Genomic DNA, 23,426 nt, shown 5'->3' with positions numbered 1-23,426 from the left:
CCCTTCCCACTTTGAAAGTGGGAAGTAACCATCCAAGATCATTCATCCAAGTAAAAAAAAAAATCCCCCAGAAACTGGTTAAAACCCCCCCGAAACAGGCACACCCACTGCAATCCAAAAGGCTAAAAAGTAACTTCCTTCAATTGTCGTGCAGAGAAAAGGTACCAGTTAGAAAACACTCAAATACAATTTATTTTAATGATAGCAAAATGTTTCACATACCCTCCAGCAATAACCCCCAAAAGATCAATCTTCACAGCCTTTACTTCAGTCGTTCCTTGCTCCAGGGCTGTTCCCAAAGCCAATTCAATTCTTCCCATGAGCTGTCTTCCCTTCAATGATACCTTTCCCTCCCCATGCTTAAAACATACGCCGGTCGTGTTTCTGTCAATCCCTGACCTGCTGACGAAACATCAGAAACCGTCTCTTATCAGATCTGTCCACAAGCCACCCAAACCATTACAAGATTTTTCTCCCAGTAAAGGCTGGGATCAAAGCCAATCACATTGTCAGCATGAACTGGGACGTGGAGGAAGTCAATGCGAGATGGGACGTCTCAAACTGAGGCACAGCTCACCATCACGAGCGATAAATGAAAACAGAAGGCCTTTCTCCTCTGGGAGCCATTTATTTTCCTAAGACATGAAGCCTGATTTTAAATTGTTCTGAGTCACAGTCAGATCCACACTTCAATGCATGCAAGATGATTAATATCGGTTGAGAACAAGGCATTATTTTGAGCTTCAGAAAACCCAGCAATGTGAGGAAACTAGACCTGGAAACACCCAAGAAAGGGATAGATCTGGTTGTAGTTTAATTTCTTGCCTACAGCCAGGGTCCTAAAGAGGCTTCCTTACTCCTGTGTGTATCAAAATCCCAGTAAGAGTTTGCTGTGTAGCTCAACCACCACCTCAACGCCCTGATCTGGGCATCCTCCCTACTGAGCACAGCAGCTGGAGCTGCTGCCCTGCCTGGCACCAACGAGGAGTCCACCAGCTTCTGACCCCAGCAGAGTTCTAGATTTAAACCCTCTGAGGCCCCAAATCCAGGCAGCAAGGAGAACAGCACTGTCTAGGTGTTCCTAAAATCCTCACCGTGGCATCACTAGAAAGACAATCCTGGTCATGTTTCTAATGCAAAGGATTGCTCTGGTTGACGCAAGTTGCTGCTAAATTCCACATGGAAAAGCCCAAGTGCAGGACAAACTGCAGCTGAAAACCACCACCACAAGGACTTCACGTACAAAACTGATGGGAGTCCAGGAATTTTAATTGCACCACACATTATATTTCCGTACTATTTAAATAATTATTTGCGTATAATTTATTTCAATTATTTTTGTGCCTTTCATAGAAGTCAGGGCATTTTATTAAAAGGCAAAATAAATACTATTTCACACAAAGCAATTTTACAGGAACCTTGCAGTGAATTAATTTCGAGTCAATATAATGAACTGCAAAATAAAAACTGCTCCATAAATAATGAAGTCCCTCAGTCTTCCCATGCCAACCCACTCCAGTAATCATACTGGTTCACCAAATACTACAGTAATTTCCACCATTCAGATTAAACAGAATGCAGCCATTTCATTCACACACACAAATGCCCACAGAACACGAGAGCAGACATCCAGCTGGCAGGGCAGTCAGAAAGTCACCAAGTTTTCAGGTCTGTTCTGGCAATATTAAAAATGTTACAATTTCTCCACCTCAAAATACACATTGTAAAAATGTATTAGGGGAAAAAAAAAAAAAGTCCAAGCTAAAATGATATAGGGATCAAAAAAAAAGTCTTGCCCTGCTCCTCCTGAGCTGTTTCACAAGTGTTTTTTGTTATAAAATTTCTAACAATAGCCTTAAAGGGAATCATCATACTAACAGTAGCATCAGAACATAGAAATTGGTGGATGTTCCACAGAGAATCTGGTTTGGTGTCAGACTTGGATAAAGCTGAATGGGTTTGGGGAACTGGTTGGTAAACTGGAAATGGATGAAGAATGGATTTTTATTGAGGAAAGCCAACACTGGAGGGGGAAGAGACAGGTCTTGAGGTAACATTACTACCATCAAAACCAATTTCACCCAGGCAATAAGAAGGGGTTTGAGTGGAAAACAGCACAGCATTACTTTACAGATATTTTGCTAAACAAACAAAAAAATCCTGAATAGAAATTCATGAGATGAGAGATAGGTGGAGGTCAACAAAATAACTTGCAAATTTCAGTAAGTAAATACAGCAGAAAAACATCCAGCAGTCTACCTTAAAGTATTTTAAAACAAAAAAAAACAAAATAAACCAGAAAAATTCTATTAAACCAGTCTGAAATATACCTGATGCAATTTCTAAGTTTCTCCTTATTTCAACCAAGTTTGTTATAATAAAGAGAAATACTGGCATATATTTGTGGAACTACATTTTGTGGCACTTGCACCTTCTATTCTATTCTTACTCCAATAAATAAAACCAGTGATCCTGCAAGAACACACACTTTTCACACAGCAGACACAATTACCTCATTTAGGCCACGAGTGACCAATTTTGAGAGATTCTTGTCTATGTTTCCTGTGAAAACAGATTCAAGACATTCTTCAATATGCTGGGATTTTGTTTGCTCATGTTTAACATGCAATAAATTACTCGTTTACTTTTGGATTTAAATCTAGACTATGACTGTGCTCCTTAGCAGCTTAGAACTACAATGCACAAAAAGAGGCTTTGCTTTTTTTTTTTTTCATTTTCAGGATTTTATTGAGACACATCTGCTGCTTAAAAATAAATAAATAAATAAATAAATAAATAACCAGTTGAACAAAAAAAAGGCCACCTAAAAACCCCAAGTCCCACTTTATCATAAGCATTAGTGATCTTTCAAGGCCAAACCCTGCAGGTGTGTGAGGAGGAGACAAAAACCGTTTAAAATTTGGGCATCTCCCTACAGCTACCCACCAACACAGCAAGCTCCCCACTGTTGGGATAACACTTGGTCTGCAGATGAAGCTCTCACTTCCACCAGCCCAACATCCATTCACCACCTTAATAAAAGTGTAATTAATGGCCTGATGCAAGGCTTTTCCTAGTTATACCTAGTCTACCCTGCTTTTCAACAAGCACAAGGTGATAAAAATCCTAAAACATAGAATATTGTGATACAACTACCTCCTTGTGAAAATACATTCCAGAAAGTCTTCCATCATTCCACTGCCACTGCTCATTTCATTTGCCTTGCTCTTAGCCCTCACTCCACTACTATCTTTCCTAGTTCTGAGATTTATTGACTTGAATAAACGTGAATTCAGTGTTTCTACTACAGCAATGCTCAGCAGATGTCTCACATCTCTATTTATACAACTCCAGAACTGGTAATAAACATGATTTTCCTATTGCCACACTACATTTTTAAATGAGACATCATTCCTTGTCTCTGTTTACCAAGAGTTATGTTGGCCACAACGAAGTCCTTCTCCCACATTGTTACAGCACATAACAAGGGTCTGGACAGCTGAGTGGAAACTTGTCTCTATACATGAAAGAATCCTTAATGGCTAAGGATTGGCATCCTCCTCCCTGTGCCTGCAGACAGCAGGGATCCTCAGAGGTGTGCAGGAAGGTATCTGAGGGGAGGGAGATGCCTGGGAAGGCATCAGGCATAAACACCCAGACTTTCAGAGCTTATTTCCACCCAGATCCCAACCACAGTGACTTTCACAGGGCTGTGCCAAAGACATTTGTCCAAGACCGAGCGTGTGGTTCCTAGATGACGTCAGATGTCTGGGCAGTCAGCCAGCTTCCTATGGAAGTGATTTCAATATTGCTGAACTTCAATCTAATTGTATTTATCATATGATTACTTATGTAAGGAGCCAGCAGTTTGTATAGGTAACCCATATTCTTGAATCTAATACAATAAAGTGCGTTTTGAAAATACAAAGAAAGAGATAGATTGAGCTAACCAGAAATCATATTAAAGTTTCATGCCTTCCTTTAAAGCCACTTACTCCAGAAAGGAACAGATGTTAGCCAAGACAAATACCATCCCTGCTCAACTGGGACTTGGAAAGCCTGATGCAAAGTACAGTATTTTCTCACCTGCAAATTTACAATTGTTCCATACCTATTATTATACACTAAATGTAAAATCTTGCCCCTTCTACTCATGCTTCATAGCAGGTTCTCACTGCTTTGCACAAAATTTATGTTTATTTATTCCCTTTGTGACCTTTCTCTTACAATTTTTCTGTAACACAAAAATCTTCATCCAACCCACCAAAAAGCCCAACAAATTTGAAGACAGTTGTGCCACATTCTGAAATGACCATTCCTCCTCCCGGACAATTAACAGCAGTAATTCCATGCACACTTTGCTCTCTCTGTATCCCTTCCCTACCACACAATTTTTTTCACTGAAGTTCTACCTGCACACAATAAGGCACAATTGAGCCCAGAACGCTGATGGGTCCCTGTCCCACAGGCAATAGGCAGTGCCACGTCAGGTGGCCGTGTCCTGTAACACACTCGTGACCCTAAATCAGTTGATTGTTAACAGAAAGAACAAGGAAGCTGGTGAAGTTCCCACCACATTAAAGCAGGGCACTGAACTCAGACATTCATGGAATCAGTGATCCAAAGAGAAGAGCAAGAAACAGAATTAATGCTACTTCTCCTCTTCCAGTCCTCAAAAAGGAAATACACCTTTACAACACCCCAGTTCAGATTTCAGATACTTGCAGGGTGTTTCCAAGGTCTTTGCTGTCCTTTCTGATCATCCCTCTCTCCTAAATAACAGCTCAGAAGTTCAGTGACAAACAACAACAGAAGAACAGCAGAAAAGGCTCTGCCTTTCAGCAGTGATTTTCAAGATTCACCATGTCTCTGAAGGACTGTGATAACCATGAGCAGATTCCGTCTCTGTTCACTGCAGATCTCAAAACTTTTCTATGGAAATCTCACATTTGTTTCCACAAATTAAATTTGGATTGTTCCTCTAAAAATAGAAATAGGAAACACAATATTAAAAAAAAAAAAAAAAAAAAAACAAAAACAAAACCAAAACCTACACACACAAATTTTCCTCTGTGGCACTTTTTCGGACAGGATGTATTTTCAGCAGTGTTAATCACTCATCACTATGAAGTGTACAGTGCAAAAAGCATGTGCAAAGTGTTTGAAAGCATTCTGAAATTTTGGAGAAAAATGTTTGTTACAAATGTTTTGTCATAATTTGTTAGGTATGTCGTAATGTTAGGTAACATTGATGTATTTTATTTCAAAGCTTGTTCTGCTATCTTTACACTTTTGCCTGCATACTAATTAATGGGTCTTTGTCATTTATCGCTTTTTAATACTACACACAACCTCTCCACAAGCAAGTGGTTCACCAGCCTGAACACTCTATTAGAAATGCAAAAACTAAGGTTGCCTATGTCAGATTTATGTTTTACAGAATAGCCCTACCACCATTAAAAAAAACCCCAAACCAACAAAACAAATCCAAAACAAAACCAACCCAAAAATATCCTCTGCTGACACAAAGATCACATCTTTGCCAAACTTCAAGCACATGTTCTCAAACAGGAAACAAAGCTTTTCAAGAAAAATTTTTAATAGGTAAAAAAAAAACCCAAACCAAAAACAACTGACTAGTTTTTCTTGTTACTGTTATCACAAAAGCTGACCTATTCCAGCTAATTTGGCAAGAAAAGGGAGCCTACTCAACACAAACCTCATCATGCAATGTTTTGGCCTACTTATAAAAAATTATTTGCGATCCAATTTCCTAATCTGAGTTGTTTTTACAAAGCTTTTCCCCACTGCAACCACATTTCCACTGGGATCATAACCAGAAGTGATCACATAAACAACTGAATTTCTGCAAGGGCCACGACCCCACTTGCAGCTTCCTTCATCCATCCTGAGCCACCACCTCTGTGATGGAGGCAGAGGGATAGACAACCCTATGCACAGGGGAAAAAAAGTATTTTCAAGTTTTGTCAAGGATTTTGTCAAGATTAGGCCCAAAACAAAGTCCCAGACCAAAGCAACCCCCCCAAAAAATTAGGAATCAAGATCTACCATTCCAGATTGGTTTCCACCTATGCAAAACACAAGCTGTGACAAGCCTTATTTTAGAAAATTCTCCCACAAACCAGCACCTTTGCTGATTGAGCCCATGTTCAGTTGTTGCAGTTATTTTGGTGTTACCAGTGTGTGTGCACGGCGCAGCTCACACATACATTCACTGTCTGACTCTTCTGGTAATTCAGCGTAAGTATCTCTACATAGTAGAGCCATCTTTCCTAATAAGTATCAATAAATAGGGCTGCACAACATTCCACAAGACAACAATAGGATAGCAGATCCAAATGCAGCTCTTTTAAAACAGTTCTTGGCTAAATAAGAAGTTAAGAAAAACGCACCATGGATACAGCTTAATCCTCAACCACCTCACAACAGGCACACAAAGGACACTTCCCAGGTAAACACAGAACAGGAAGCATTTCAAAAATTGTCCAGTTTGGTTTATAACTGATTATTTTTTTTAGGACACATTCTGCTTTTGACTTCAGATATTTTGGGACCAAATACAGAGGGGGAGAATAAAAAAAAAAAAAAAAAAGTCATTTTTAGCAATTTATAACTACACAGCCACACTCTTTTTAAGAGCAGGCCCAAGGCTGTGTGCACAGATCTAACTCTGCTTTCTCCACACATACATTATGCAATGCAATGTGATAAATATGTAACCATGGAGGCACACACTGTGTTGCAAACAGGACACAGAGCTCCTCGGTGACCCAGGAGAAGGCAGGCTACACCATGTTCTAGCTGTGATTCCCTCCCCCCATTTCTTTTTCATAATGGTCCAGCACTTGTTCTGCAGCCTTTTTATACCATCTCCTCTCTGAGGTATGTAAATAATTTAGTCAACAGCAATGCATTATGCAATTTATTTTCAGCCAACAGCACAGCCCTCGTTAGGTGCAATTCATGGGAAGCAGCAGTTAATTATGGTAATTCATCTGCAGACCTAGGTGAGCAATTTCACTGTTATTCTGCTATCCTACTTAATATGCATGTGATGTATAAGAGCAGTTAAATGGCAACTTTCAAGGCTGACATCCCAAACCCTGATTCCATAACAAGCCTTGAACCTGGGCTTAAGGCAGAGCTACAGTAAACAGGGCTTCTGGGAGGCGAAGGAGTCGATTTACACAAAACAACTTGCAAGCTCAGGGTTTAAGGTAGTCTAGTGAATAGACCTCTACCAGATCCTAGAAATAATTCTATGCTATTGTATTGCACTATTTGTGGAATGGTATGTGATCGTATAATTAGAGATCATATAGTACATTCACACAAAGAATACTTTAGGGTTTGCCGGGGAGGGGGAAGGGGAGCTCTTTTTTAAAAGAAAATTACATTATCTGGAAATTCAGAGCTAATCTCAACAACTCAGAAATGCTACCAGAGAGCTTTTTCCTCAAAAACTTTAGGAAAAAAAAAAAAAAATTCAGGTCTGATTTCTGCCTGAGGAAGAAATTTTGCTCCAAAGAAGAAAGTTTGCTCCAAACAAAACTAGCTGAGGTTTGGAGTCATTAAGATGTTAAAAGCCTAAATAAAGTATTTAGGAAAATACACTGAAATATGTGCAAATATTTAAAACAATAATAATAATTTCTAAACTGTAGCTCTATGATTGCAATGACAGGGAGGCAAAGACAGCATTTGGTTCAGAAGAAACACCGCAAGAAGTGTTTTCAACAGGTGTAGGAAGAATACCATGGGTTTGGTGGCCAAATCTGAGGAGAGAACGAAGGGCAGGTCCCAGGGAGGGTGGCAGCTTCCTGGAGAAGGCTGTGCTCAAGCACAGCCTATTTAACTCAGGGGAAGGCTCCAACCTCTTCTCCTGCTGACCCTGTCCAGAGGCGATCCCGACTGTCCGCCCTGTGTCCTTCCCTTGGGGTGACAACCTCACCCGGACTCCACACCCGCCTCTCGCAGCCTTGAGAGGAGAGCCCTTGATCTTGGGGCTCCTCTCCACTGCACCTCACCTCCACCCTTGTGCAGCCTGTCTGCAGGCTTCACAATCCGGTTGCTAAATGACCCGGCTTGCGTAACTTCCAAGAGCACAGAGCTACCGAAGGGCAGCCTTCTGCCAAATCCCTGCCCTCCCTGGGGAAGCACATTAAATCCTGCAAAAATCACTGAAGCTCCACTCACTTTGGAGAACAGGTGCCCAGCTGAGAAAGGTTTGCGTGTGCAGCGCTGGTCTTCAGCCACAAACCAAGCCTGGAAACCTGAAAACCCCTCCTTGATTAAAAGATTGAAGCCACAAAAACTTAAAGAGAATGTCATAGGTTAGCAAGCAAGAGTCACTGCTTTAATGACAGAAAGCACAGAATTTTAACGTGAGCATCCTGAAGGTCTCAGTGGAGCACAGGTCCAAGAAGTACAGACAGACAGACAGTTTTAATTTAACCTTACATGCTTTGATACAGCCACAGGACTAAAGCATTAGTGGTCTCTAGTTTGTTTATGACTGACTGCATATGCTAGAATGTGCTCTGCCAAAACTCATTGCTAAAACAAAAACCAGCGTTCAAACAGCACAAAACTTCATAAACCAAATAAACAACACATTGCAAATATTTAAGGCTTCCAAGCAAAGGCTACTTCCATAAACTCCAACATTTAAACTGGCAACAAAACATTTCAGACACTGAAAATAATGACTGGCTAAAAAAGCCCCGTCATCCTCATCATTTCAAATGGTTCATTTTTCTGTTCTCCTGAAACATGCAGGGCAGTCAAATTATAACTAAGCAAATATACATATCCCTTCCTATTTAAAACAAACCAGAAAAAAAAATGGAAACATTAAATTTAAATCTTTCTGCTTAACCCAGGACTAGAAAACTGTCAGCACTGAAAATTAGTTTCACAGAGCCTTAATGCGTCTGAAAATGGCTTATTTGCTACACATAACAAGCAAATTCTGAAATAAAGGGAAACCCTTTCCCTCAACATGCACACTAATATTTTTCTTTCCTGAAGGTTGGATTACTTCCAGAGAACCTGAATTGACTTCAACGGAGCAATAATATATTTCTTAGGAAGAACATGTAAACTGCCTCAGATCACAAAAAAATGGTTCAACCAAGAAAGGGCTTCACTCAGCTCTCCTAAATATACCCAAGAATCACACTTAAAAGTGGTATTTTTTTAAACAATTAGGGCTTGACTACAGCAACAGCTATATCAGCTGATATATAGATATGTATTACACTAAAAAAGGAATGAGACACTTTCTTTCTGGAGTCATTCCAAAAAAAATGTGAGCATACTGCAAATTCCCACTTTTAACTTCAAGCCACACTGCCGGAGCGTGTAAATATATTTTTGCAAAGTTTAAGGTTATTAAATAAAGTGCTAGCAGGACTTTCTTTTTAAATTAACCAGAGGATACTTCTCAGGGTAGAGTATGGTGAAAATAAGTCACCATACAGAAGTACCATTTATTACAGCCAAATGTATACAACTTTAAGTACTACTCCCAAACTGAAGAGATTTCCCAGAATTAAAACACTTCCTAAAACTCCATTTTTTCAGCAGATGAAAAAATGTCCAAACAAAATACGAAAATAAGGTAATTTAACAGCAAATGTCTGCTCATCAGCGTCACAAGCACAGCTGTGACAGCCAGAACCAAGATGTGCTTTAGGAAACACCTATATGGACAGGGAAAATGCTCACCAGAAACCTAGTCCTCAGACCAGGAAAACACCACTGGCTCCCAGTAAAGGGCATAAAAAAAGATTTTCATAAAAGCTTGTAAATTAGTTTATAGTTAAACTTATAAACAAGAATCGTTTAGGAAGTTATAAAGGAAGACTCGCCCAAATGAAATTATATGCACATGAACAAGATTTATGTCTATTTTATGTATGGATGAACCCAGTCAGTACAAGCCTGTATGTACAGCCTGGCTGAGCTATCAGCTGGCCCACTGCACTGTGTGAAGATTCTGTCTGATAGCAAAGCTGAGATAAGAAGTTCACGGCCCACCCTTACCTAACCCAGACACGTTCACCCCTATGGTTCAGTCACAACCTTCACAGTAGCAACGCTGCTGTTTGTGGAGTCAGGCTGTAAACTGGTTCAGCAAAGTTACCTGGACTTTAATCTCCTCCCCCACCAAAACAGCTGTTGGGTTTAACACATCCCTCCAGAGATGATGTTTTTAGGACCAATAAACCTATATCAAGCAGGGCAGAGGACTCAACATACCACACTACAGTACAGAAGCTTTTTTGTGCCTCTGTTCCATGAAGAACAGGGTCAGCTCGAGGGTCCCACCGCTCCCTTTCCCACCTCCACTGCTGGGACAAGTGGCTGCTTGTGTAGCTCTTCTCCAAAACCCATTCCTGAAGTGGCTCCACCAAGAAATTTCAGCCTTTCCTCACTCGCAAAATGCTGCCGGGGTCCAGAAAAAGTGCAGGCATCTTAAAACTTCATATAAGGTTGCATTTCCACCTTACTAAGGACACAAACATGCCTAACTTTATGAACCAAGTAGCCTCATTTCAACACATCCTGGCCTCTAGTAGAAAATATTTCCAATGTGAAGGACCATGTTCTGTCCAACAGAAAAGAAAACTAAAAGACACACACAAAACCTATAAGCAAAAAAAGGAGCACTTGCTTAAACCAAAACTCCAAGTAAGCAGAGACAAAAAAATTAAACAAAAGCCATTTTATGCTACTACACAGCCTTTCACCAGAAGATCTCAGGGCACTGAACTGGTCTGAAAAAGCTCCTGTTAAGTATTAAATCACTGGTGCATGGGTAAATTTGTTAATCCATTTGCTAAGGTCACACAGTGGCAGAAATAACAGATAATCCAGACACCAGCTTTCTGTCCTAATCATTATGTGGACAGAAAATCTTCAGTGATGTAAACGAAAAACAAAGTAAACACAGTTATCTGTTACATACACATATATTAGGTCAACTCAGAAAAGCAAAATTGTGGGTGTGGGGAGTGGAGGTGTGTCTCTGGGGATCCACCACAGACCTAGACAGGCCTGTGGAAAGGTATAGAGAGAATTTGTAATCAGAAAGTAATTCCATAATTCCCTCTATCAAGCAGTTCCTATGAAGGGACTGTGTAAACAAAGCGCAGTCATGCTCAAAAAAAAGTCTGAAAACTTTGAGCAGTAACCCACAGAATATATTCCATTGCTGTATTACACCCACATTAGGATGCCAAAAGTTTGCCATTCATTCTGTATCAAAACTGAAGCAGTATTTTACAGACTGCCTGCAAGCCACCCAAACTGGGGAAGTTTTCTAATACCAGGGAGCAGATGGACACACAGCTGACACTGTCGACACGCAATCAAGATTGCTACAAGAATTGCTACCAGCTTGAACGTTTCTACCACCTTTCATGCCATTGCATATGAAAGCATCTTGGTAATACCTACTGTGGAGCTCTGACAATTCAAGATCATTTTGGTGAACAGTCCTGTATAGGTATAAAACACACTGCAAGCACTAGTTTCCAAAGAGGAAAAAGCAAGACTATAAGCTGATAAAAAAAAAAAAAAAAGAAAAAAAACAAAAACCAAACCACAACCACACTTATTCTACAAATTAAAAATACTGGACCAGACAATGAGCTACACTGGCATTGTTAAGATGTACTAAAAACAACAACATAATAAAAATCACTGTAGGCAGGGAAGACTAATCTTTCTGCACTTCCTTAAGCAAAACTCACAGCAATTTCAATGGAATTCTCCCCCAGATACGGCTGGATGACTACATCCACAGCCTACACGTGCCAAGTCTGCTCCTGCAGCCAGTCTCTACTGCATCCATCTTAGTTACACTACACATACCCTGATTACAGGGATTTATAAACAGCATGAGTAATTCAGAGGTGATCACAAAACTCTGATTTCAGTAGAGGTGAGGTTCACTATTATGGTCTCAAGTGTCACCAGCTCTGTGGTAAAGGACTTACACCTGGAAGACTTTCAAGTAAATATCTTTTATTGACTTTCTCAAAAGCACATCTTGCGTTCTCTCCGTCCCAAGCACATCCACTCCAGAGCCAGGACACAAGCCTGCTATCCATAGGTTTCGCTGGGCAACGAGGTAGGAAAGAGTTTATGATCCATTAAGTCACTTGCATTTATTTTCTTAGGTTCTAGACAACAAGACATGAAATAAAAATGGTGCTTCGATATCAAGCAAGAGAGTATTTTATCATGCAGTTTCTAGATGTGAACTCTTTAAAGACAGATCTCTCCACTCCGAAGTCGCAGCTCCACACAGGACAAAGGCGCCTGTGCGCACGTCCCAGCTCGCAGCCTCAAAGCCGTGTTTGTTCACCCAGAACAATGGGGCATGTGACTTGTCAACACTACCCACAATAAAAAACAATAAGATAAGGCTGCCACTGATTTCACGATGACTGACTTAGTTTTTGCTAATTATAAGTCACGACGTCAATAAAAACTTCTTGCATAAAACCCCTTATTTTAAAAGGCCCAAAGCCAACCCCACCTTGCACCAAGGTTTTCACTCCAGCTTCCTTAGCTTCTCGTGTCTGTACTAAATGATGACACCAACTCCCTCCAAAGCCTCCCTCTGACTTCATCAAGAGTTGGATCAATGCTGTATGCCTAGAGCCAAGATTATTTTTATCAAATAAAAGCACTGCCAAAATCTGTCCTCTGCATTTCCTGCCCTGTGTGCCCATCCCAGCCACTCATGTGCCCGCAGGCAGGCCCCTTGCTCACCTCCTGCTCGCTGCCAGTGGCACACACAGGAAAATGAGACTTCCCCAGCAGACCAGCAGGTTTTGCTCTGCCACTGACTCAGGCTATATCATCCAAACCCATTCACCCCTCCAGTTCAAGAGGGCTACCCGGGACTGAGTCCTGCATATAAACTTAACTAGCATTAGGAGAAAGGGGAAGAAAGCAGGGAAAACACAGAGAACAGAAACAAAAAGGCACCAATTTGATTTAAAGGACTGACAAGAGAACAGATGGGGAGAACGCAAAAGAAAAGTCCAAAATAACAAAAAGGAGAGAGAAAGCCCAGGGAAAAAAAGACAGGTGGGAATGATTAGAAAAATCAAATAAAGCCTTAGGAAGGAGTAAGAATAAAATGATGCAAACCGTCAGGATGGACACAAAACACTATAGTTCACTACACGAATTTGCCACTTTCCCACCACAGCACAGACAAGGAAGCAGAACCAAGAGGAGGAGAAGGCAGGCTACCCTGACACTTGGAAGGGGTTAATTCAGAAAGGAAAAAGCAGCACTATCTTGTACCACTTGTCTTTTTATCACACAGGGGTAGGCTTGGGGGGTTATTTTAATTACACTTAACAGCAGTAGGTCCAACAGCACCAGATTAACAAATACAAGTAGGCAGCAACAGGCACACAGAAGTACATTACAGTTCCAAACTTTCACCATTTACAAGAACATTAACACAACTAAAATCTGACTGACCTGATCTCTGAATGTGTTTTTAAAACCTGTGCATTTCATTTGTTTCACCTTGAAAAAAACTCTATTCCGCAAGCAGGTAGTTACAGGCCACAGCTGGGAAAGTGGGAGGCACATTAAGCACACAAATGAAATTTCACATATTCTAACACCATCAGTGGAGCTTTCTGGAGCTCTGCAGCAGTGTCCAACATACACAAGCCTTGCTGCTGGCACAACAGACAACCTCAGCCTATGTAAGGGACGTTCTCCTAGCCGGAGTCTGACACTGCGTTTCACATACCCTCTGAGCCTCGCATATGAAGTCATCCATAGTGTCAAAGAGCAAGTCAAAACACATTGAGAGTGTTTTCCCTGGCTACCTCTGAAAGTTTCCATCTCTATCTTTCGTGTATTTTTTTTTTTTTTAATTCTTCCCACCATTTCTGTCGATACACACAGGATCTCTGAAAGTCCAGCTCTGTGCCCCAGTACGTACAAGCAGTGAGTATCTCTCTAACATGGGACCCCAGCTGTGTTCCAGGCACTGGGACAAGAGGAGACTGATGGGAAAATTGAGTTTGGCGCTTTCACAACCAGCCCACAGAACCACACAGTGAGAGGGTTCATTTTTTAAGACAAAAGCAATGCCCATCTTACCAGAAAATAATACAACTGGGAGGGCTGTAGTGCCCAGGCACCTCAACGGGATGACCAAGGGGAACTTTTTGTCTTGTTTTAATAAAAGAGACTCTTAAAATGTAATTGGTTATGTATTTAATGTCTACACTGTAAGAGAGAATCTTACAAAGGGCCTTGGTGAACTAGGAATAACTAATCCATATCAAAATAACCTTGCACATGTAGACAGCAGAAGAACCAACTAGCGTGGACTTTGCCAACAGCAAGATAAACACATTAAATAACATAATCAAAGGCCATTCACAATCTGCCCTGGAAGACATTCACAGAAATACAAAGCATTTTTCTTACAGCTCAAACAACTGTGACATATATTTACTATAATGGCAAAAGCTGTTAAAAAAAAAAAAAAAAAAAACAAAAACGGAAAATAAGTTAGTTTCTATTAATCAGCTACATTTAGATATCCGTTCCTGCTATCAGATCAAGCTCACCAAAACTGCTTAGTAGACTGTTTCATTGTATTTGTGTTCAAGTTTTATCACAACTCAACATATTGAAGTTTCATATTTGTCATACTTTTTTCATCTTCCACAATGCTAGATACTTACAGTCTAAACAAGACACCAGATTGTGAAATTTAGTTATGCATTCAAAATAAAGTAGAATATCAGGTACCATGTCTGCATCAGCAAAACATTCATGTGGTTCAGCAAGTACAGACCCCATTCCCATAAACCTCAGAGCTGTTGCACTAGCAATGGGAAACAGCTAACCCATTGCTACACAAGATATGTTTCTAGCACAATTTATTTGACATCAGCAATAATAGATGGTTTGACAACACTGTGCCTCATTTTCCTCCATCCACATTCATGCTAACTTTGCTTTATAAATACATTCAAAAGTATTTAATCTGAACAAATGTAACCCCAAAGTAAATACATTACAGAGTCACAAACATCATCATGGCGAAAATCCATATTTTTACAAAGCACTTCCTAATTAAAATTTATCTCCAAGAGTCTGTATTTAGGAACGCTTGTTGATATCCAAGCAGAAATTTCTGCACTAGAGAAGAATGTGGACATCCATACAAAAATTAGTGGTGATTCACTGTCTAACAGTTGTCTTCCCTTTACAGCACACCGCAGACTGAAGGACACGTTGCCAAACTGAGAGCACCAATACTTCCTTTAACCTAATATAGGACAAATAAATACACTTCAACAGCTTCTAAATCTTGCACGTCCTACTTTTTTGACCCAGATCTCTTGTTATTCCCCCACAGGTCTATGCAATATCAAAACTATTTTTTCCCCATAAATTTAGACATAACCTAAAAGAGGAAAAGTGCTCATGCTTATTGTGAGCTAGAGAAACCAGGAAGCAGGGGGGAGGGTCAGACTCACTCATCTCTCTTAAGATCAATCAGTATTTTAAGGTAAGATCCTCTCTCAACTGCTGAATTTAATGGCAAAAACGCTCATTTGTCCAAGAGGATTGCAAGTTAGACCACTATCAATAATAAATGAAAAATAACTACATTTTTTTAATACTATTTTTACAAAGCAAAATTGTATTTTCAGAAGTCATACTGACAACTCAAGCATGAATCAGTCTGTCCAAAACCCACTAAAGAGCTATGAAACTTGTTATTCCACTCCTCAGCCAGCCTGGGCAACTTATTCCAGGAAATCAAATGGTGTCCTCTTTGCCTGGTACTTTTAGGGAACCATCAGGGGACTGAAATCCATCTCACATGTGCTCACCATCCATAATTCCCCACCCAGTTTGCTGGCGATAGGTCACCCATGCGAAGAGCCTGAACTCTTTAACATCGTTAATGTCAAATGGATGCAACTTTTAGGATGGGTTCTACTTAGGGCTCTAGACCCTGACAATTTCTGTGGTTTTGGCACTGGGCACAGTATTTAGCACTACATTTTCACAAACAGTAAATATTTGACCCTTAACTCATAACCTTGGGAAAGTGTTCCAGGAATAGGCAGCGCAGAGATCTTTTCTGTAGCTCTCTGGTCACCACCAACAGGCACGTAGCTGTACACAGAGCAAAGTTTCCACTTTCAGAGTCCCAATTCATAAAAATCTACCATCGGCCTGACGTCAGTGGGGTGAGAGGGACCTCTGCATGCAGCCAGAGAAGCGACTGAATCATCCCCCAAACCCACAAGGGGTTAAAAGGAGCACCAGCATTACTGCAGGGACAGCTGCTCGCCTGCCCCAACAGGCTGGCAAAACTATTGCCCCGCTGAAGGGGAAGGGAAGGTCTACTACCCACACCCCACCAGCTAAAACTTCCAGCAACGCACCTCCAGCAATCCGAAATGACAGCCAGCGTGCCTGCATATGGCACACGGTTACAGAGAGTGTCTGTAACACACTGACATTGAACAGAGATTGAACAGAGCCTCAGATCATAAAACAAAAAAACCCACGCAACTGTTTTCTCTGGATGATTCTGATTTTTTACTGCTAGACATTACTAGTGAGCAAGATTGCTCCTCTGCAACATGGAGACTTCAGAATTACAACAATAAACACAAGTCAGAGCACACAACATAGCCTTTTACTAATACTGCTCCCAGGAACAGAAACTACACCCTCCCGGGAGTTTGCAAAAGCCGGCAAACCACACACAAGAGTTGATTTTTAGAAATGCTAAGCACACACATAGACTGCCAACTTCACATGCAACTGCGGGGACTCAGCATCTTTGAAAATAAGACTATTAATATCTTACTTTAGTGATGCAGATGCCAGCTTATACTCTTCTTAAGAGGAGTCATGCTTGCACCAAGCACAACTACAGCACAAATTCAGATCCCCACTGCCACCACACCATCCAGCTCCTGGAGACAAGCAGGACACACAGAGCACCAGGAAGGGCCACACAGCCAGGTTAACACCCAATCTGCCTGCATTACTCATCCTCAAAAAATGGTGTGTTAGGCTGATAGCATACCTAGGGACGTTGCTTCTGGCATTCCAGCTACCATATTCTGAAGGGCCTCAGTATCTCCACGTAGCACTGAGTTAGGCCATGCACAATTACATTCAAAGTAAAAGGAGACTCTGAAAGATGTTGCATATATTGGCCAAGAAAATTCCGTAACTTTCTCCCTCATCGCTTCGGAGATTCTTTCAGTAGGCTCTTCAGAAAGCTACACCACTTCACCAGACCTTTTGATTACTACTTCTACAGGCAAAGAAATATGCTCAAAAGTCTTCCCTGCAATCAGCCCATCCAAGAAAGCAAGTGAGCAGGGGTGAGCTGCGACACCAGCAATTTCAATCCTTGGCTAGCCAAGCCAGCAAAATCCTACACACCCAACCAGTGTGTGCATTTTCCCCTGCAATTACACAACCTCCAGCTTGGAATGACCACTTACTTTTTATCAAGGAAGAATTTTTTTTTAAGGCTTCTTATCAATATCAAAATGTAAGTCTAAAGGATATCACAGAAAGCTAAGCAGTAAAGTGTTAAAGACCAAGGTTCCAGAGTGTAAGCTGAGTTATGGTTCTGTAGATCCTTCAGAACCAAAGGAACATTTAACTTGAGCTCAAACAAGGCCACTAAGATTCATGGGTATTCTGTACAAACAAGTTCAGCTTGTTTTTTTATGAGAAGGAAGGAAGGAAAGGGCCTTCTCATCTTGGATTAAATACCACAAGACAGAACCCTAAGAAGTTTTACACTTTTCATACATACTGGCAGAGTAATTTCCAGACCAGACTTCCAAACCTTTTCACTCAAGCAATCAACTCTCCCAAAGTGACAGCTATGCTGCCTCATTTTCACAGCTTCTTACCTCCAGTTAGCTAATTCAATTTTGCAAAATTAAAAGAAAGCCAATATATTCCCCTACAATTTCATATCAAAAGATACTCCGTATTCCTCATTTCATTGTCACACTTTATCTCAGAGGAAACCAATTATGAGATGAATAAAGCAGTCTCCATGTATTCTGCTCGGGATCACTGGATGAACCTTTTTCTAGTAAAGTCACTCATCATTAAGTGACTTTACAGAAATTAAGACCATCACTTCATACTTCAACACTTAAAAAATTGAGCACATGTGGGACAGGGGTAGCTACATCAATAGCAGGAACATAAAAATAGTTTCTTCATCACCTGTTAATTTGAAGCTACTACATTAATGCAGCAATGCAACTCAAAAACAGAGAAGAGCTGTCAATCATAGTTCCTAATGGGAAGCTACTGACACTTCTTCACATAACACAAACACTTAAATTTGTATTTAAAAATGAGCATGCAATGAGTATATTCTCAAAGCAGTTACTTTTTGCAGGAGCCAAACATGCATAATTACAGAGTGTGCACACACACACTTTCACTTCTCTCCCAACCTGCAGCTACTTGCATGAGCTGATATTTAGGGCATTAAATACAGTCATTACTACACCCTGAACTCTGGGTGCACACATGTGCAAACACCCTATGAGGATGGCCAGCATGCAGACCTGTATCACACCACTCAATATAAACAACATGAATTAGATTATGAATGAGTCACACTTGGATACGATACATTTCAGCATCACAACATTGCAGTATTGATGCTACACCGACCTGAGCACACCCTGTCCTTGCCCTCCTCTCCAAAGCAGAGACCAGACCACTTTACCACCACCCTACCCCAGCTGGGAAGGGAAAGAGCTGGTGGGAGGTTTGTGTCTGTCTCTCCACCGCTTGCCAGCAGTGTCCTCGCCAGCAAGGTGTCAGAATTCACACGGGCACCACCATCCTCAGCGCCTGTGGGACTGGGGAGACAGAAGAGACAGGCAAAGCAAGCAAAACCTGGGGGGGGGAGGTGACCACCATCACTTGGGACTCCCAATGAGCAAAGGAATTAGTGATGGAAGGGTGTCACCCCTGCCACTACCTCAGCCTTCCCAAAACACTTTACAGTGCTGTGATATCAAAACAGCATCAATGTAATGAGTCACATCCTACTGCCCACCACTAATACAAAACGCACCCAACTTCTGGGAGCAACTTCACAGACAGCTGCAGGGCTCATTCAGCCGAACGAGACCGCTGATGTTCACAAAGTTGTGTGTTTTACAGGACTTCCTGACTTCTGCACGATTACATACTTGTAGGATGTGGGTCTTTACTGCCACTACAAAACTTGTAACAGCAAACACATTCTGACTCCACGTTCAATTAAATTCCAGACCAAAGTGAAGTTAGGTAAAATAACTCAGTTTGCTTTACATTATTCAGATCTGTTCTTCCTAACTTAAAACTATTATCTGAAAACAACATTATCAGCAATTTTGGCCATTTTCCCTAATCCATCCAGAGCCTCTTTATGCTTAGGGCTGTAGCACTTTTTAGCATCAAACTCTTTCATGATGGGGAAATGACTATGAAGTATTGCTGTTGGGTACTTAGCGCTTATACCCTGCCTTACAACTTCAAAGCATTACACAAACATCAATAATTACCATATATAGAGTAAAACTGAAAGAAGTATTCATATTAAAAAAGAAACTCACAGGAAAAAGAAAATCTTAACTATCTGTTTGAAGGGGGAAAAAAGCTTAAGCAACAGAATCTTCTGTAATTATTGCGCTCTTTATGCTACACACATGTGTTATGGCTGTGCACGTTCAAACAAACAAAAATTATAAACTCTTGCACAGTCTTAAAAATAAATTATAAAGCCCAAAAGCCAAACCCCAACTCCTTTCATACATTGAAATTACATTTCCTTCTCCTTTCCTCAAGGAATGAGAGCTAAGTGTTCTCCAGGTGTTCCTAATAACAGTTTGGGAGGCAGGCCACCACGCTCCCAAGACACAGTACCAGAAGACACAGTTCTCACGGAGAAAAACCCAACTTCCCCCAAGAAAACTTAAGACAGCAACAGTGTACTGGCTCAGGTGACCTTAGGTAAATAATACAAAATGTTACCACTCCATTAGACCTTAATCAAAAGCAAAGGGAAAAAAAAAAAAAACAAACCCACTAGAGAAAACCACAGCAAGTTTGTTACAATCAATTACAGGGCACCACCTGTGCCCTAAGCGCCATCACGAGCCCCTTTTTTTTCAATGGGTAAGGGGAATAAACCCTTCACAGCTCTTCCACAAATACATACCCACTAAATTTAAGGACACACACAGGGGCTTGCAGCTTCAGTCCTCATTTGGAATGCATTCTGAAAAGCCCGTTAACACACCTGTCCAAAGGAAGGCCACAAAACCAACGTGAGCCTCACGAGGACCAGCCTTCAGGTTGCTCAGAGCAAGACAAGGGCACAGAACTGCCCAAAAACTAAGGTACAACCAAACCCCAAGCACCAATTTTGCAAATGGTGCCCTCGCTGCCAAAGGAGCACAACTCACAACACCCAAAGGGAAGAGACCACCAACAGCAAAGAAGCTTGTTAATGCACACAACGTGCTCAGACATTTATTTTAGCACCCAAGGACAGCAAAGCAAGTCAGACAAGCCCACAACACTTTCTTTTTTATGCAACAAAGACCTGGTTCTCCTGATCATGCCTCCCATGCCTTAACAATAAGGAAGGAATATGTTTTGTGATCCCCTCCCCCATAAATCAGTTAGGAATCTGATTTACACAGACAGGAAAACGAGGAAGTTGAGCACACTGGAGAGTAGTAAAAACTTCACCAGCAAACTTCACTTTCCTACACAGCGACCTACAAACCAAACTTTCCTCCAGACTCACGTGTCATCTGCAGCAACCAGCCCCTGCCATAAAGCACAGACAAAGTTTTGCTGTTCTGGGGATAAAGACAAGCGAGGGAGAGACTTTTATTCTGTCAAGCTGCCTTAAAAGGAAATTCGGTGATGAAAGATTAAATTCACCTGGAACAACACGATAAATTTTAACCTTTTCGAGGGTACAACAATAACAAGCCACATATTTCAGGACTTAAATCCTCCACCAAGAAAACAGTACACATTGCATCAACCGTGCGAGCCCGTCGAATTGATGCGACACACAATTTACACCAGGGTTTCGGACAGGGATAAGCCCTGGGAAAGAGAGACGCTGTGAAATGGGAAAATAAAAGCTTATTTTATGCCCCGAATCGGGCCCGCTCCCTGCCACCGCGGGGTATTGCATGTTCCGCCCTGAACTTCGGCGGAAAACTGATCAATAACTTGGCTCTGGGGGGAGCAACATCGGGAATGGCCCGGGGGGGGTGGGGGGTGTATCCCCTTCCAAGGAATGGCCGGGTCGGGATGGGGGAGAACTCCGCGGGGTGGGGGAGGGGCAGGGCCTCCCCTCTCCCCCATCCCGACCCGGCCCTGCCCCCCCTTCCCCTCCCCCCCCATAAGTAAATATGCGGGAAGGGGGGGAGGGGAAGCCGCTCTTCCACATAAATCGGGCTAAAAATAGGCCTCTCGCCATGGCTCCCGTGTGCCATTCGCTGCCGAGGCCGGTGTCCCCCCCATCCCCCGCTCCATTACACCTTTTTTTTTTTTTTTTTTTAAATTAAAAAAAAAAAAAAGAATGCGGGTGGGGGAGGGGAAGCCAGCGGCGCGGGGTGGGGGAGGGGAAGGGGTAAATATGTATATATATGTGTGTGTATATATATATATATACACATATTAATAAAAAAGGGGGGGTGACAGAGGCGTTCTGGTCCCATCCCCCTCCCGCCTCCACCGACACAAACAGGGCGGCCGCCCCCCACCCCCATCCCCGGCCCCTGCCCGCCCCCGGGGCTCGGAGCCCCCCGGTTCTTACCTTGCGAGCGGCTGCTCCCCCCTTTCCCAGGGAATGGAGGCACGAGGAATTCACCCTGGATTGTCTCTCCTCCTCCCGTGTGTTTTATACCGCCGCGTGTATATACGCGCACATCCCTGCCTGTGTGAGTGTGTGTGTGTACACGCGTATAGTTATCGATTATATATATATATATATATGTATTTTTAAGGTGTCCACACCGAGAGGAGGAGGAGAAAAAAAAACAGGAAAAAAAAAAAAAAAAACAACAAAACCACCACACACACACAGGAGGAGGAAGGAAAAAAAATACCCAGCGCGTAGCGCTGTGATATTCAATTATATCCGAGCCAGGGGCCGGGGGAGGGGAGGGTGGGGAGGGCGAGGGGGGGGGGGGGGGCTGGAGATTAAGTCCCGAGGAAGGAGGGGAAAAAAAAAAAAAGTAATATGTGTGTGTGTGATTGAGATTGAGGAGGGATCGGGGCGGAATGTGGGAGCTGTTACTGGGGGAAGGAGCCAAGCGGCGCGGAGCAGCCGGCGGCCCGCAGACACTCCGGGTGCCCGGCCGCGCCGAAATGGGCGCCGGCGGAGGGAAGGGAAGGAAGGGAGGGAAGGAAGGAGGAAGGGAAGCAGCGGAGCCGGGAGGCGAGGCCAGGCGAGGAGGAGCGGCCCGGCCCGGCCCGGCCACACAAGCCCAGCGCGGGGGTCGGGGACGGGGACCCGCTCCCTGACCCCTTCCCTGCCGCCCGCCCGCCCTTCCCCGCCGCGCCCGGCAGTGCGGGAGGGGAGGCGGCCGCGGGGAAAGGGGGGAAAGGGAGAGGGAGGCCGCCCGGGCACGGCAGGCCCCGGGCCGCGGAGCTTTTCTAGGAAAGGCATTAAACTGCGCTGCCAGCAGGGCTTATGTAAAGGCAGGGTGTAACATGGTGGTTTTGCCTCTCTCCTCGCCGCCCGTCGCGGTTGGCCATGGCACCTGGCACGGGGATCCGGCCCCGCGCGGCCGCCCCGCTACCGCCTCTGCCCCCTCATTTTATTTAATGAAAATAAATCCTCCGCAGCGGCAGTGCAGTGTCCTACCTGGGTGCTGCTCATTTTTAGAATTGAAATGCTGTTTGTCATCTATATGGCCGCATTGTTTGTTTTTGAAAGCGAGCTTTGTTAATCAAAACCACATTCGTCACCAGGCAGCCCTTTCCATCTTAAAATGGTTTTGCAACAGCATTTCACACTCTTGGGCGATGGTCCAGCACTCTCATGTCCGGACATTGGCACCCGTGCAGAGTCCCAATGACCACAAACCCTGCACAGATCCTATGGCAACATCCGATGTTATCCCAGCTCATTCCAAAGGTTTGCCATGCACCCCAGCCCAGCTCTGGTGCTGCTCAAACAGAGTATGCACATCACCACTCTCAGTTTCAGAACTTGATTTCACTGCAGCTGGAAGTGGATAAAGAGATGGCCATGGATGTAGTGCTGCTTTTTTTTTTTTCTTTTTTTTCTTTCTTCCTCTTTTTTTTTT

The 23,426-nt window shown here is 42.6% G+C and overlaps 1 protein-coding gene across 6 annotated transcripts in view; it reads right to left on the bottom strand.

Moving 5' to 3' along the window:
• Nucleotides 1-23,035, bottom strand: part of TBL1XR1 (TBL1X/Y related 1) — a 110,768-nt gene extending 87,733 nt beyond the window's left edge. For 2 of the 6 annotated variants that reach the window (XM_069023833.1, XM_069023835.1), the window contains exons 1-2: nucleotides 20,900-21,255; nucleotides 20,306-20,386 (exon numbers count right to left, since the gene is read on the bottom strand). The gene's annotated coding sequence lies outside the window, so the exon portion shown is untranslated. Of the gene's footprint in view, nucleotides 1-20,305; nucleotides 20,387-20,899; nucleotides 21,256-21,928; nucleotides 22,246-22,981 lie in introns of those variants that run through there. The other 4 variants (XM_069023831.1, XM_069023834.1, XM_069023830.1 and 1 more) reach the window with 3 other exon arrangements.
• Between the last annotated feature and the right edge of the window lie 391 nt (nucleotides 23,036-23,426).

The sequence above is a fragment of the Aphelocoma coerulescens genome, chromosome 9 (genome assembly GCF_041296385.1).
Source record: "Aphelocoma coerulescens isolate FSJ_1873_10779 chromosome 9, UR_Acoe_1.0, whole genome shotgun sequence".
Lineage (NCBI taxonomy): Eukaryota > Metazoa > Chordata > Aves > Passeriformes > Corvidae > Aphelocoma > Aphelocoma coerulescens.
This window is presented reverse-complemented; position numbering and strand designations above follow the sequence as displayed.